This window comes from Petaurus breviceps, unplaced genomic scaffold (genome assembly GCF_028583685.1).
Source record: "Petaurus breviceps papuanus isolate PSGF00001 unplaced genomic scaffold, PetGlider_PUasm1.0 90825, whole genome shotgun sequence".
Classification (NCBI taxonomy): Eukaryota; Metazoa; Chordata; class Mammalia; order Diprotodontia; family Petauridae; genus Petaurus; species Petaurus breviceps.
In genome coordinates this window covers 11,685,320-11,702,724 of record NW_027187353.1, presented here as the reverse complement: position 1 = coordinate 11,702,724, position 17,405 = coordinate 11,685,320, and the positions used below count along the sequence as shown (strand labels likewise).

General features: G+C 42.4%; 1 protein-coding gene across 1 annotated transcript in view; it reads right to left on the bottom strand.

Annotated features, from left to right (window-relative positions):
- The window catches only part of ALOX5 (arachidonate 5-lipoxygenase), a 71,853-nt gene that overhangs the window by 27,967 nt on the left and 26,481 nt on the right, over positions 1–17,405 (bottom strand). The window lies entirely within an intron of this gene.

The following is a 17,405-nucleotide window of genomic DNA, read 5'->3' as shown; positions in this document are numbered from 1 at the left end:
GTAAATTCCTTGGGGACAAGGGCTGTCCCACTTTTTGTATTTGCAATCACAGTGCTTGGCATGATGCCCTGCACATAGTAAGTGACTGATAACTGCTTATTCAGTCATGTATCCATCCCCCTTCATCTCCCCCTTCTGTGCCTTTACACAGGCTGTGCCCCATGCTTGGAATACACTTTCTCCTCCATTCCCTATCTTGGAATCTCTAGTTTCTTTCAAAACTGAACCTGTCATCTCCTACATTGTGTCTTTCCTGATTTTTCCACTGCTAGAGACTTCCCTGCCCTGGAGCCAAATTAGTTTGCATTTATTTTGCACATATTTTGAATATATGTGTATATGTTATCTTCCCTACCAGCAAACCTGTAAGCTCGTTGAGGTCATGGGCTGCTCCTTTCTGTCTTTGTATCTCCAAGCACTTAACCTAGTAGCTCTGGAGTCAGGACCTGGATACAGATTCTACCTCTGATGTGAGCTACCTGCGTGACCTTGGGCAAGTCACTCCGAGGCTCAATTTCCGAACCTTTAAATAGGGGGGAGGGTCAAATTAAATGACCTCTGAAAGTCATTCCAGTTGCATAGGTTTCAGATTCGGGAACTCTTGTATCTGCTCTGAACTCTAACAAGTAATCTTCATGCTTTGGTTTCTTTTTCTGTTAAATAAGTATCACAAAGCATTCTTTTTATCCCCCCCTCAACAACCCAGCATGTGCATGTCTTGCACTGGGGCCACCAAGGCCCATGGCCACAGGATCATGCTCCTGTCTTCTTGCATTAGCACTACAAGGATGGACTTGGGCTATCCTGGTGCAGATGCCCCCACACCGGCACAGGCTGCAGCCCCTCTTTGCTCCAGGAGCTGCCAAGGCTCCAAATGCCACTGGTCTGGTGACGATGATCATATGTGGCCAGGCTGGTCCTGAGGTGACAGAGCCCACACGCCTCTCCAGCCCATACTCCTTCGAGTCCTTCGGGACTGGTAGAACCTGCCGGCACTTGAACACTTCTGGGGGGGCTTTGGCAATCCAGGGTCTCCTCCACATGGTAAAGAGGCATTGGAGGATCTTAGGAGATGAAGGCAAACTGATGCAGTGGAAACACAGCAGGTTTGAGAGACAGGGGACCTGGGTTCAAATTCTAATTCTGCTACTTTCTTCTGATCTGCCTCGAGGCAAGTCACTTAACTGCTGTGGGCCTGGGTTTTCGCCTCTGTAAAGCACTGGAGTTGGTTTACATGGCCTCTGTGTTCCCTTCCAACTCTGAATCTATGTCCCTATGATCCTGGGACCCCCAATACTATCTTTATTAAGAAGAGAAAAGACCACCAGCTTCACACAAACACACACACCGGCCCCCAAATCCAAAGTCAGTGAGAAGCTACAGGACAAAATGCGAAGGGTTTCCTCTGAGATGTTCCATACAAAAAAGGAGCTATTTAGGAGCTGACCTGAAAAAGCAAACAAAACCCCCAAATGGACATCTGGGATTATGGGAGGAATCCAGCCTATAGTAAAATTTTGGCTCTCTGCCACAAGAAGGGTGGCAGGACAGCTGTACTGTGGGAGCAAGAAGGCAGCCAGCAGCTGCTGCCAAGGACCCTCAAGAGGGCACCAGCCCTCTTCTCATTCTGAAGCTATTTTCAGACGATCCAAAAAGCCAGAAGACCCCAAACCTTGGCCTGGCATTCCTAGGCTGGTCCTGATGCTGTAGGCATGGAGATGATTTTCTTAGAGGGAGAATAAGACATCCGAGCGACATCTTCCTCACTGAGCAGTGAGCTTCTAAGAGTCCAGTGCTCCTGGAGAACTATCCTTAGGAGCGGTGTTTCTGTTCCCCCCACATTGTGGGTGGCCCTGGAGAAGTCTTACATGTGGCATTATGTGTCAGGCTCTCTGAGGTGCTGGGCAGGAAAGACACTGAATGAGCGGTCACCACAAGGGGGACACAGCAACGACATCACTGACAACACCTTCCCTATTCCCCTACCCTGATATCGGCTCACTGCAGATGAAAGACAACATTATGGTTTGAGGAATTTCTTTGGTCACAGTAGTAGAGTTATCTTCTGCAATCAGACACAATCGTTTGGTCTTAAAGATGCCATGGATTCCCCGCTCACTAGTTACCAGTGGACGAGGAGAGAGAAGGCCAAAGGGTCACTTATTAGGAGTCTGCAGGAGCCAATTCTAAGTCTCCAGGGTCAAGGGCGTATTACACCTTCCCTGCATCTGAACAACTCAGCCTGCTGACAGATGCCTTGGCTGGCATGCCGAGTAGCTTTGTCAGACTCTCTCCCAATGAGAGCAGGGTTTTCTCTGCTTCTTTCTCCCTCTCTCCAAGACATAGGAAGAAATCAGCAGTGACTGCTCCACTTCACTGGCCTGATGCCCTGTGGTCTGTCCAGCCAGTTCTGAGGAAGCATCAAGTATCTAAATAGGAACCACACCCAAAAGCAAATAGCAAAATTATCAGGAAATGGAGCCTGGATTTCTGTGCTCTGAATTAACCTCTTTTTCCTCATCTTGGAAGACATGAATTGCTTCAGTGTTCTACTGTTCTCTTCTTCCCCTATCAAACTTAGGGAAGGCCTGATAAATATATTCACACTCATAACATACAAAAAAAGGCTTAATTAATTAGCCATTCCTCTAGGGGAAACATATATCTCTATGGACTAGAGACCTTACACCAAAGGAAATAATATCTAATTGTGGAATTTCAGGCATCCATCATGGAATGAAGAGAGAGTAAGGTAGAAGAGAAAACTACCCAGCGCCTTTGAAATTATGCAACATAGGTGACTATCTTCTTCACATACTAATAAGGTTCACCTAATAATGCAGATCTAAAATTTAACCCATCTACTAGAATGGCTGCAGGGCTGCCTATATCCAAAAGCTTCTATGCAGGACATGTCCAGAGTCTAGAGAAAACCAGAAGACTTTCTTGTTGCAGAAGTGATTAGAAGCAATCCTAGGTCCCCAACCAAGGTGGGGAGTCACGCTTCTCTCTGCCCTAACCCCCGATGCTACAGTGTCATCATTCACCTCAAAAGAGAGTCACTCCTCTAACGGACTTGGATGTGCTCTTAGATTGAGGAAGTCCTACGGCTTCACGAAGAAAGTTGGGGTTTTAGGAAGGGAAAAACATCTTCATTGAATGGGAGGAAACAGCTGTGTCATCCCAGTTCTATGAAAGTGGTAAAGTGGCAAAGACAGAAACAGAGAACGCTATGGGTGGAAACTTAGCAAGCATGAGGGCAGCTTCTGGGTCAGAGATGCCGGATGCCCAGAGGGAGAACGTGGCTCTGTTCAACTCTCAAGGAGAATGATCTTCAGATGAGGGAAAGTAGGACAGAAACAGTTAATGCTGAAACTTGATCAGCAGATCTGCCAGCATTTATTAAGACCTTACCATGTGCTGGGCAATGGGAATACAAAAAGGGAGGATGGAGTCAGGTCCTCTGAGCATGGCTGTAGTGAGAGTTTATTGGAAATAGAGGCCTGGGTTCTGGGAATGTCCCTCTAGGAAGGACAATGTCTGGAGGATGGAGCCAGAAGAGTGAAAGGGCCAGGAGATGGGCTGCACAAGGATATATGGGATAAAGGACCAGGGATAGTTAACTTTGAAAAAAGAACCCTGGGGGGTGATGACAGGAGGGCTAACTTCGAGGATCTGAGGGACCATCCTGTGGCAGACAGAGCAGATGAATTTGCCCTCTCCGGAGAGGACATTGCTCAGCTCAGTGACTGCAAATTGGAGACAAGTAGATTCCCGTTCAATATTAGTCAAAAGTTCCTGACAATTAGAACTGTCTAGAAATGAGATGATTTGCCGTGTAATGTAGAAGTGTCCCTGTTCCTGGAAATCTTTTAGCAGAAGCTACATAGCTACTTTGGGAGTGTCTTTTAGAGGGAATTGGGCTGGATGCCCTCCGAAGTACGTTCCAGCCCTGAGTCTCTGAAAGGAGGGGCCTCCTTCCCTTGCCTTCCCTGCCCCCACCCCTTGAGCTTCTACCCACAAGCTCAGGTTTTGAGTAGATCACAGGCAGAGTTCTGCATCCAATAAGCCTTGGCTTAATGTTTATGGAGATCTAGGGGATAGAAAGATGCCCTCAGAGCTGGGAAGACCTGGGTTTACACTGTACATCTGACATACACTGGTTGGGTAGCCCTGGGTAAGTCATTTAACCCTTTAGGTGTCCCAGGTACCTTGTTAAGGTGCTTAAGGGTAAAAGCTTCAGAGATGAAGCCAGAAGGTCCACAACTGGAGCTCCTGAAAACAATGAAAAACCCACAGGCCTGGGGTTGGCATGGTTTTTTAAAGGCTTAGATACGTTCATTTGATAAACATTCATTAAATATCTGTTGTGTGCTAGATACAAATATGAAATTGAAAACTTCCCCTGCATTGAATGATGGGGTACAGGAAGATATGCACAAAGTAACTTTTAGGGGGCAGGGCATTAGGGGGGTAAGGGTGAGAGAATCAAGGTAGACTTTGCTGGGCAGGTAGTTAGATGTGGCTTGAGTGGCTAGACCACAAGACTTGGAGTCAGCAAAACCTGGGTTCAAATCCTGCCTCAGACTCTTAGTAGCTGTGTGACCATGGGCAAGTCACTTGACCACTCTGAGCCTCAGTGTCCTTTTCTGTAAAATGGGGATAATAATAGCCCCCTAATTCACAGGGTTGTCATGAGGATCAAATGAGGTAGACTGTGTGAAGTGCTTTGCAAATCTTAAAGTGCTGGGTTTTTTTAAGTGCTATTGAATTGTTGCTGTCATGTAGAATGTAGGGTACCTAGGTGGCACAGTGGACAAAATATTGGGGAAATATTGGACAAAATAAATTCAGGAAGGCCTGAGTTCAAATCTGCCCTCAGACACTTACTAACTATGTGACTCTGGGCAAGTCACTTAACCCCGTTTGCCTCAGGTTCCTCATCTGTAAAATGAGCCGGAGAAGGAAATGGAAAACCATTCCAGTGTCTCTGTGAAGAAAAATCCCAAACTGGGTCACGAAGAGTCAGACATGACTGGAGTGACCGAACAATGGGATGTGGCCCCTGAGCTTAATCTTGAAGGAAAGAAGCAAGCTGCCTTGAATGGTCTTTAGTCATTGGTTGTGACCCACCCACCGTTTAAAGTGCAACTGTTATGTGACTGATGTGTGATTTTTCTACCTGTAGAAGTGAGGTAAATTGATGGAGTAAGCCAGTATTGTTACCAGTTTTTTTTTTCTGACTGCTATTGTTATTACTATTTATTTTCCATTGAAACTGTCAGGGCAGTCCCCTTTGGGGGAGATGCCTTTCCTAAATAGAAAAAAACATTTATATTCAACATAGCTTATTGTAATCCTCTTTGATTGCATGTTAAGAGGCGATGCTTCTTTTGCAGCATAGCCATTTGAAATCTCGTGAGGTCAACAAGTTATTTCCCCTGTAACTTCTGCAAAAAGCTTTGCCCTATCTCCACTACCAGTCACTTCAGCTGTAATATGACAATAGCTTTGGGTAAAGTTATCATCAGTATCGTGACCAGTACCCAAACTGAACAGACATTTCATCTTGAGATAAGCAACTACCATCCAAAGTCACCAACTATTTATCATCCTTAGGTTAATTAGGAGCCATGGGGTTCAACCTCAGCCAATAGATGCCTACATTTGAGACCAATGAGGGTCTTGAATATTTGCAAAGGTCGAATTGCCTCAAAGACTAATCATGAGTGTAGAAAAGACTGTCTACAAGTTCAGGCTTGGTATGGCTAATTACCCTTCCAATCTTTAAGAGCTCAGAGATGAGAAAAAGTGAAAAGGGGGAAGATAAGACCCAGGGAAGAGCCTTAGGGTATACACATATATTAAGGAGCCAAGGTATGGGAACATGGATCAGAAAGGAGGCTGAGAAGCAGTAGTTAGATAGTGAGGACCGGTAATACCCAACGAAGCTTTGGCAGCTTGGGCATTCCTCATACTTGTCATTCATCTGGATTGATCCTTCAAATAAAATTCACTGGAATCTATATTGCATTAGCTTTTGCTTTTCCCTCTTATTAGTACTTATCACAAAGCACTGCTTACTATGTCAATATTCATTTGCTGCTAAAAGGGGAAGAATGGGTGGAAGCCTAATCAACTCTCCAGCCCTTAGAATTCACTCCATGAACCTAGGATAAAAGCTAAGGATTGCAAGAGGCAGAAGTGAGAAGGGGGAGAGAACATTCCCTGCTGCTCTCTGATTCCCTAAGGTTTTCCCTAGTTTAAATCCTTTATTTAATCCATGGAAGCTAATTAACCTTAGCCAGAGTTAACTGACAGCTTAATGCCAGGTCCTCCAGATACAGAACAATGGATAGAAGAAGCACAAGAATGGAAACTGTCAAGGACATATTTGATGCCCATTTTTGTAATCAAGTCAAAGCACATTCTTTATAGTTAGTCTCAGTGAGATAGAAAAGAGCTAATAATAAGAAAATACCCCAAATCAGAGTTGAATGTAACCTCAGTGGCTTCTACTGAGTCCAACCTATACCTAAACCTTGTTGTTGTTATCTGTCATTCGTTCTACATAAAGTGACTTTATGACAAATCCAACAAGGGGTCATTGGGTCTTTGCTTGCAAACTTCCAGTAAAGGGCATCTCACTCCCTTCCAAGGCAGCCCCTTCTACCTATGGACAGTTCTAATTTTTAGGAAACTTTTTTTTTCCCTTTGTCTAGCTGTATTTTCCAGCCACTGCTTCTATTTGTGCCCTCTGGGGCTCAGCAGACTTGTTCTTCCGCATGATAGCCCTTGATAAAATGATCAGGTGTCCCCTAAGTTTCCTTTCCCACCAATTGTCATAGAATTTGATTTGATTTCTTTTCATCCGATTTGATCTGGAGGCCCCCACTACTGCGGTTGGTCTCCAGAAGGTTATCAATGTCCTTCCTACTGTGATTCCCAGATCTAAAAACACTATGATAGGTGTGGTCTGACCAGAACAAGGTAAAACAGGACTATCACCTCACCTCCCTAGACCTGTGAAGTACATCTGTCAATGCATTAAACTTTTTTTCTTTTTTCTTTGCTAATCACATCACACATCTTGACCATTGCCACACCTCGAGCTTGCAGCCCACTAAGATCTCTAGATCTTTTCAGTATGAATTGCTGTCTTTACCCTCATCCCCATAATGACTAATTGCTTAAGAACCAAACTCAATCCACACAATTCTTCCATTCAGTTCACAGGGGTGAATTGCAGAACCTCCTGGCATCTCCTCTGTCTGAAGCAAACAGAAACTCTCTTGCCCTTTCTGCTCCCTCTAGTCATCCTATAATGCCCTCTCCTCTTTACTGCCAAACTTCTAAAGGGAAGAGTCTACTATCTTGTGTAATATGTTTTCTGCCTCATTTCCACCATCGCTTTATTGAAACATGCTGCCGTGGAAAGAGCCCTAACTCTAGAGGCAAAAGACTTGGGTTCCAATTCCCCACCCGATACATGCTACCTGTCATTTTCTGAGGGCAAGTCAATTTTCGAGGTCTCAGTTTCTTCAATGAAGACATTGTTAAGATCCTCCAGCTCTAGATCTGTTATCCCGTGAAAGTCACTAATGCTCTCCTTATTGCTAAGTCTCTGGATTCCCCCCCACACACACACACACACACACTTGAACTCTCCATGGTACCAAACACAGTGGACCCAATCCCCTCTTTGATAACCTCTACTTCCTTGGCTTCTGTGACACAGAACTTTCCAGGTTTCTCCTGCCTCTCTACCCACTCCTCTCTCTCTTTTGATGGTCCCCCTCCTCTTTTTGTCCCTTAAACAGGGGTGTCTGTAGGGAGGCCGAGGGCATGCGTGTGGAACACTGTATAGGTGAGGAGATGGGTTTTTTTTTGATGTATTGATTGCCTTTGCTATTTTCTTTCCCCTTTTCTTCCTCTTTTTTTCATTTACAAATAAACACATTATTTGTTGTATGGGATGGTTCTTGGGGAGGGGAAGAGGGAGGGATACAGTGGAAAATTTAAGCAATGTAAAAATAAAAGGTGTCAATAAAAATCTATTTTAAAAAAGCAACAACGATATGGGTACTCCCCATAGTTCTAAACCTTTCTTCTGTATACACTCTAGGCAAATCTCATCTGCTCTCATGATTTCAGCTATTACCTTTCTGCAGATAACTCCCCAATTTTTGCCTCATATTCACTTCTCCCCAGAGTTCAACTCTCATATTTCCAAATGCCCATCAGATATTTTCACCTGGATCTCCTGACACAGTACCACTCTGTGTTTTATCTCATTTGATCCTCATCACAAACCCTGAAAGGTAGGTGCTATTATTATCCCCATTTTACAGTTGAAGAAACTGAGGCACACAACACAGCTAGTATCTGAAGTCTAATTTGAATTCAGGTCATTCTGACTCCAGGCTCAGCACTCTATCCACTGCCTCAAACTGTAGCATGTTTAAATGCTGACTCCTCCATATCTATCTCTCCTGTTCCCCCTACCCCCTCAACTTCTCTATTTCTATTGAGAGTGCTCAGGTAAACAGGATCATAACCTCAGTGTTAATTTCCCCTTTAGACTAACCATAGTACCTCATTTTGTAACTGTGATGGACTTACTCAACAGTACATGACATTCTAGCTATTTCTGTTGTCTTAAATCTTCCAATAAGACTAGACTAATTCTTCAAAAGGTAGAGGAAACAGCAAGGGGAACTGCTATTTTGGACCTGATTCTGACCAAGCAGGAACTGGTCACTGAAATAGAAATGATAGGAACCTTAGTGACAAGTGAGACCGAAAAAAAGGAAAGTCAGGTTGCATTCCAGTGTGCATCCTGGCCTTAGAGAAGGCTTGTTTTACAGGGTTAGGGGAAAGAAGAGAGAAAATCCTAACCCCTAAAGCTACAGGGGGTGATCTTAAAGGGCATGAGGGCAGCGAGAAGAGGTTCTCAAGAATGAAATTCTGACAACACAAAGAGAAACCATTCTAATGGGGAAGAAAGAGAGACAATAGTGGGGAAAGCATTTATTTTGAGTCAAAGGACCTTAGGCTGAGTCTCAGCTCTGGCATTTACTACCTCTATGGTCTTGGGCATGTTGCTTAACATCTCTTGTCTTAAGTTTCTTCATGAAGTGGTTAGACTAGATAACCCCAGAACTGCCATCTTGTGATCTGTGATCCTAAAAAAGGAGTTGTTTAAAGAAACTGCCAAGGATGCCCACCAACTAACTTAGATTGAAAAAATGTAGAGAAGCCAGGTGTGGTGCTACACATCTGTCACTCCAGTAATCAGGGAGACTGAGGTTCGTGGATGTCTTGAGCTCTGAAGTTCTTTGCTAAAGTGGGCTAAGCTAGTCAGGACTGCGTTAAGTTCAATATTAATATGGTGAGTCTCTAGGAGCAGGGGTCCCCAGATTGCTTAAGAAAAGGGCAAGCCAGTCCAGCTCAGAAAAGGAGCCAGTTAAAGTCCTCATGCTGCTTGGTGCCCATGGGTATCCATGACATTGCCAGCCTAGGTAAGATAGGAAAAAAGGAAAGTATGTGTTTGAAATATGGATAGAATTCAGAGGACAAACTCAGTGGCAAAGTCATGTAAGAATGGTCAGGAGTGCTAAAACTCAGAATGAGCCATGATAGGTGACCAAATACTAGAGACAACAGAAAAGACTTTGTGATAACTATGATGGGGGCAGCAGAAGAAGGAAAGAAAGGAAGGACCACTGCCTAGGCAGGTTAGAATAATGCTGATGGATGACAGAGAGAAGGCAATACTACTCAAGGCTTATTTTGCTCCTGTTTTCTCTTTCAAGGAGAATGATCCTTGGACTGGGAAGAATTGAACACAGAATGTTAACAAGGAGCTGGAATCCAAAACAGGTTAAAGAGATAGGAAGAGGACACCTGGGTGTCCTTGGTGAATTTAATGAACCTTACCCTAGTGCACTAAAGGATTGCTGAAGTGATGTCTTTAAAGCACCCTGGAGGATGAGGTCACAAACTATAAGCCAATGAGCCTGACTTCAACTCTTGGCAGAATTCTAGAGCATATTATTAAAATTATGGTTTGTAAACAGTGGTTTGCCAACACTTTTAAAATCATATATGTTTAAGTTATAAAAGTAATCAACAAAGAGAAGTAGTAATGGCTATAAGAACAAAAAAGATTGTAATTGAAATATTTGACTTTCATTATTTACAGTTTTAAAAATGCATATTAGCTTTAACAAGGCAGGAATAATGCAGCTGTCCTATTAGTTTTATAACTTTTCTAAACTTATAGAAGAGTTGATTATGCTTGTAACCGTGTGTAAAAGAGTCAATAGAGAAACTAAAGGAAAGGAAGAAATTAAAAATAGATAAGAGAAGAAAAGATGGATTAGAGGAAAGTCATAGAGAATGCAGGGGGGAATGGGATCAATGGTGCAGGAAGGACTGGCCTTAGTGAGGAGTGAGGAGACTTCTTCTTAACCAGAAAGGAAGGAGAAAGGAGTGGGTGGTACTGAGAAGTAGAGAAGGTGAAATGGAGAAACTCCTCATAGATGGCCTCAATCTTCTTAATGATGTAAGAGGTCAAGTCACCTGCTCTATATGTAAGAGATAGTATGTGATTGGGCACTTGAGAAGAGGTGAAAGGGTTCAGGGCAGTCACTTTGGGTAATAAGAAAGGCAGTCAAGTCAACAAACATCCACAAAGTACCTACTATGTGCCAGACACTCCTTAAAGTGCTGGAGTGAATAGCAGTAGAATAGAAGGGCTGTGGGGCAGCAGAGGGCCCAGATAAGATGAGACAGAATACATTTAAAGTGGATGAAATCATCATAATTTCATGTCTTTCTCCAGTGAAGCTCAGCAGCTCAAATGGGAATGGAAATGAGATACTGTAATAACTGCTTTGCTTTTTTATATTTTATGCTTTTTGAGGTGTTTTTACACAGTTGTACTTGACTTAAGGTCCATATTGGGCAGTCAGTCTAGGCCTAGAGGCAGGAACCCAGTCTAGGAGCCTTTGCCTGTGGTAGGAAGGGATACTAGGCTGATCCTCAGACACACACCACTTCTGCACTGTCCTACCTTGGGAAAGAAGGTCCTTTTACTCAACTTCCCTTTATAGGATGTATTTTCTTATCAGCCCTGCTGACTCTCTGCAACCAGGTACTAGGCAGCCGGAAGTGGTCAGAGAAACCAAACAGCTACACCCCTCCTCTTTGGGAAGTCACCAGAACATTACCTAACTTACTATAAGCATGGGGAAGGTTACTCATGTGGCTTGGGACAAGAGGACAGGCAGACTTTGCAGGTCTACATGCTTTAACCTCTATGACTCAGAACCTTTGGTGGGATCCATTCCCCACTGTCTGCTGTATAAAAATCCCACCTCTGGGGCTCATCTTTGGCTCTCCTTTCTCTGGCCCTAGCTTGCCTGAGATGAGCCACTCTACTTCCTATTTTATAGAGGAATTAATTTTAAAAAATTTAATGATTGGAAGAATCAAATAAAATTAAATCCAATAAAGATAGAAGTACTACACCTGTGCTCAAAAATTAATGCTACAAGTACAAATAAGGTAGACATGGAGAGAAAGTATGCCCTTTTATACCAATAGAATGTAAGCTCCTTGAGGGCAGAGACTATATTTTTGTCTTTGTATTTCCAGGGTCTGGTACATAAAAGACACTTAATAAATGTTTTCTGAATTGAGTTCGTGTGGGAGAAAAAGACTGGGAAGGGGAAAGGGTTTAGTGAATTTCAAAGTCCAATAGGCTTCAAGAGTATGATATGGCAGACAAAAGAAAAAAATTAGCTTTTTAAAAAAAATCATTCATTTGGAGCTGGAAGTGGGACCTCGGAAGACATCAATCCAATTCTTCATTTTACAGATAAGGAAACTGAAGCCCAAGGAACTAATTACAAAGCCAGGGTCACACTAGCAAGTAACAGAATTGGGATTGGAATCCATGCCTTCTGGTTTCAAATATAGGACTCATTCTACTACAGCAAGGCTAATAGCATTTTGACAAGGGAGCTGAGCCCTGCCGGACTCTAGTTAGACTTCATCTAGACTATCCTTGACAAGCATGATGGTGAAGAGACTCAAATCCATGTCCTGTGGAGACCAACTGGGGTCAGTGGAAAGAAAATAGAGCCAGAGGACATGGGTTTAAATCCTTCCTCTAATGCATTGTGACCTTGGGTATCACTTAACCCTTGTATGCCTCAGTTTCTTCATTTGTAAAATGTAAAGGTTGGACTGGATGGCCTCTTTAGGCTAGATTTATGATACGATGATGAGAAGTCATGGATTGGAGGGAGGAATGGGATGGTGGAGATGGGGGGATATGATCCATCTTCCTATATTTAAAGGGTTGGCAAGGATGTGCTGGAGACAGCTTGAATTTGCTCATAACAGCTGATGATTTAATTTTCAGTGTGAGCATTTAAGCCTCAGAAATTAGCAGTTCTACAAATCAGGGCCTGAGTTATTGTTTTGTGGATAGACTAGAATTAAGAGAGTGGTAGAGAAAACTTTTAATGAAGAAGACTAAACTTAGACATGTGCTGTGTGCATATTTTTTTGAAGCTAACCAATCGTTAGCCATTTACCAGTATATCCCTAGATTGTCATGGACAAAGAACATTAAACCTATTCTGTTTAGACCAAAGAGCACAGTTAGGACCAATGGAGAAAAGCTCCAGAGAGGCAGATTTTGACTAAATAAAAGGAAGAAATTCTTCACAAGTAGGATTATAGTAAGATTGGAATGGCCGCCTTGGGATGTGGTGAGTTTACCATTACTGGAGGTCTTGAATCTGGATGGCTGTCCACCTGGAATGTTCTATATGAGACACAAACTTCAGATAAGGCAAGGGACTAGGTTATGATAGTAATAATCAAAATAACTCTGGATATCTTTTCCCAGTTCTCCTATAATGCTTATCTCCCACTTCCTTATAATGTATCCTATACTCAAGCAAAGTATGGGGTACTGGACAAAAGAGTCAAAAAACCCTATATGATCTTGGGTATGTCACTTGCCCAGCCTCTGTGATTTAGTTCCTCATAGAAAACGAGGGAGGTTTGCTCTCCCTGCCCCTCGAGGTAGAGAAGTGGGAGACTTCTGGGATAGGATGCTATATACCATGTTTCCCCGATAATAAGACACTGTCTTATTAATTTTTTGGACAGAAAAACACCAGAGGGCTTATTTTCAGGGGAGGGCTTATTTTAATGAACATTGATAGCAATTTTAATAAACAGGTAAATGTGAACAAAAAAATGTACCTTTATTCAATAAGCAAATCACTGGGGAAGAACAGGATGACGCGCTCACTGCTGCAGCTCTGATTGGATGCAGCACGGAGCGCGGCGTGCGTTTCACCCGGGGGGGAGGGGGGAGGGACAGTGCATACAGAGGGTACCGTAATGTAGCGTGTAGCGCAGGGGATCACCTTCACTACAGTAGCAATCTCAATAGGGCTTATTTTCGGGGGAGGGCTTATTTTAGAGGAATCTTACACAGTAAGGGGAGGGCTTATTTTAGGGATAGGTCTTATTATCGGGGAAACATGGTACATTGTTGTATATGGTCACTACATCAGGGAGTTGTTGCTTAATTTCTCTTTGCTTCAGGGGAGGATTTGATCTGAAGGACAAGAGGGAAGAGCAGAGAGTGAAGGCTGGAGGGATTTCCAGAAATGACTGTCATGTTAAAAAACAGATATCAGGAAAACTTATGTTAGGAGAAACATGTTTAAAAATGGGAAGTCTGCAGCAAGTAATCTCTATGGTCCCTTCTAGTTCCACATTCTACGATGGCTGGCTGTTTCCCTGACGAGCCCTCCTCCCATACCTCCACTCTCCTTTCCCCAGTTCTACTTGCCCAAATCTTGTCTCTCTCTCTCTCTAAACTCAACTCTTTAAAGATTCTTCTCTCCATCAACCTCAGTTGGCTGAGACTTCTTCTGAACCCCTACGTCACTCTGTCCTGCCCTCTCTTGAGGTAAGAATTATTTGTGTGCTTTTCATCCTATTTCCTAAGCTGTAAGTTTCTTGAAGGCAGAGCCCAAAGAAACTGAGGGCTATATCTGGAGGCAGGAGAGGCCTGGCCTCTAACACTTATTATCTGTGTGACCAGGCTTGGGAAAGTAGTTCAGCCCCTCTGGGACTGAGGTTTTTCATCTGTAAAATGAGAAGGCTGGAAATCCTTTCCAGCTCCAAATCTCTGCACCTATGATCCTAGAAGAGACTCTTGTTGTTGAGTCATGTTTCAGTCATGTCTAACTCTCCATGACCCCATTTGGGGTTTCCTTGGCAGAGATCCTGGAGGGGTTTTCCCTTTCCTTCTCCAGCCCATTTTATAGATGAGAAAACTGAGACAAACAGTTAGGTGACTTGCCCAGGGTCACACAGCTAGGAAGGGTCTCAGGTCAGGTTTGAATTCATGAAGATGAATCTTCCTGACTCCAGGCCTGGCCCTCTATGCACTGCACCATCTGACTACCCACAATTATTTCTACCTGGCTCTAAAGAATAGACCTAGGAAGCAAAGGGAAAGAGGGTGGGACGTGGGGTTGGAGGAAGAAATTACCAAGAGACAGATTTTGTCTCAAAAATAAGAAAAACAATTCTAAACCAGTAGAGCTGCCCCAAAATGGATCAGGTAGCCCTGAAAAGGAAGATCACAGGATCATAGGTCTAGAACTGTAAGGGTCCTCAGAGGCTCTTTAGGCCAACCAACTTATCTGAAAGATGAGAAAATCGAAGCCTAGAGAAGTTGAGATTTACCTAAGTTTGCACAGAGGTGACCAAGGTGGAATTTGAACTCAGGTCCTATGACTCTCTAGACATTGATCTTTATAGTGTAGTGGGTTTCTCCTTGCTAGAGGTCACAGACCAGATGAGCCCTTGCCCACTATATTATAGAAAAGACTGAATCAGTTCAAGATGGAAGACCCCCCCCACCCCAAACTTTCAGATTCCGTGATTCTGACCTCATCTGTGGTACAAACCACTTCACATAAGGAAGGTGGTGTTTTCTAACACTGGTCTCATCACTTGGGAACAAAGTGCCAACTGATGAAAACAAAAAGCCAAACACTCAGAGACCACAAAACCACAGCTCATTGCCTGGAAGGACAGTGGGGGTGGAAGATACCAGGACTCGAAGTCAGAGAGATGATTGTGAACTTAAAAAAAGGAACTTCTGGTCATGAGCTCAGTTCTACCACAGCTATAGGAGCTAAAAATGATACCTTATGAGATATGGTCAAAGGAGCGCCATTAATTCTGCCCATTGAGAGTCAATTTCAAGATAACCAATCAGTGTTTATTAAACACGTACTATGTGAAAGGCCTTCAGAGGCCATCGAGAAGAGCGTTCTTATTCCTCCACTGTGTCCAGCACTGTCCTCTAGCAGAGGGAAGACCTTAGAGGTAGATCTATCAGTGACCCAACCGGCAAAGCAGCAGCGTCTCAGAGCTGTGTGGCACTGTGGTACCTGGCAATGTACTCCCAAAGTGGAATTAAATACATGAAGAACCACCAGAGACACTGCGGTTGTGGCTCCAGATGCCAACACATGTGATAGGGCATGTTTCATGTATGTATGGACTGACATTCTCTCTCTGCCAGTGATAATATTCCTTCAACTAGTTCTGTGCTCTGTGAATGAATGAATGGTTAAATGAATGAACAAACATTTAGGCACACTTTAATACATACAAATACAAAAGCAAGATAGAGAAAAGACAACATATGTAGGGAGTTGTGGCCAAAGAAGGAAATTTGGGGCTGGGGAGCCACAGAAATGGTGGGTAGAGCCATAGGGCAGTCCACTGACAAACCCTTTCCAGAAGTAATAGGAATGTCATACCATTGATTTGATTATAGTTCCCAGAGCATCAAAAGAAAGTTGAATGGGAAAGGTCCAGGATAAAAGACTTTGACTGGGCCTGAGGCTGGCCAGATATAGGCCCAGTTTCACTATGTAACAACCTCTTCAGATGTCGCTCTTGAAACCTATCAAACCTATCTGTTGTAGTCCCAAACACATCAACATGAAGTCTGACTAAACAATACCAAGTTTCTGGATGAGATGCAAAAATTAACTCAGGGTTACTAGCAGTCATATATTTGACAAATTCAACAACATTTATTGAGTTCCTGGTTTATTTTTCTCTTTACTTGCCCTTCTTCTTTCCAACCTCAGTCTGTTCTTTACCGCCTCTTTTTCTCTCCTCTACAAATCTTCTTTCTTTTAAAAAACCAAATTGCCTTAAAAGTAATTCCTCCTTCCCCCAAAAAATAGCTCTGTTTTATTTATTAATTCAATAGATTTTTATTAATTTTTAAAATATTTTAAATATTTTATTAAAATTTTAATATTTGGTATTAATTATCAATATTTTGTTGATTTATTGATATAATAATTAAAATTTATTAATATTTTATTACTCTCTTTGATTTTCAGGATCACTCTTTTGGTGTCTAATTGGGAAGGGTTTAATTTATTTATTTTTTATTTTTTGCTTTTTGGAGGGCAGTTGAGGTTAAGTGACTTGCCCAAAGTCACACAGCTAGTTTTTGCGTTACGTGTCTGAGGCTGGATTTGAACTCAGGTACTCCTGACTCCAGGGCCAGTGCTCTATTCACTGCACCACCTAGCTTCCCCAAGGGTTTAATTTATAAATTTTTAGGTTATTTATAGTTACATAGTCAATGTAGATCTACTCTTTCTCTCTTTAAGTGATTAAAGTGTTTAGAGATATAAATTTTCCCATGAGAATTAATCTGGCTGTAATCCAGAAATTTCTGTATGTTATCTCACTGCTGTCACTATTTTTGATGAAATTATTGTTTCAATGATTTGTTCTTTGACCCATTCATTCTTTAGAATTAAGTTATTGAATCCTCAGTCAATTTTAATTATTTCATCAGTAGCCCTTTATTGAATATAATTTTTACTGCACTGTGATCTATAATGAATATGCTTAATATCCCTGTTTTTCTGCATTTGCCTGTGAAGATTTTATGACCTGATAAATGGCCAACTTTTGTGAAGGTGTCACATACTACTGAGAAATTCTTATACTCCTTTAAATTCTCATTCAATATTCTACAGAAGCTTGTCATATCAAACTTTTGTAAAATTCTAGTTAGGTTCTCTTTTTCTTTTTGTAAAGCTTTTTTTTGTTAGATTTATATAGGTCTTAGAGGGGGTAAATTGAAGTCCCTCACTATTATAAATTTACTATCTATTTTTCCCTGAAACTCATTTAACCTTTCCCTTTAAGTATTTGGATACAATGCCACTTGGTGCATATGTTTTTAATGTTAACTATTTCATTGTCTATGGTTTCAGAAAAATATAGTTTTGTTGCTTTTAATTAAATCTATTTTT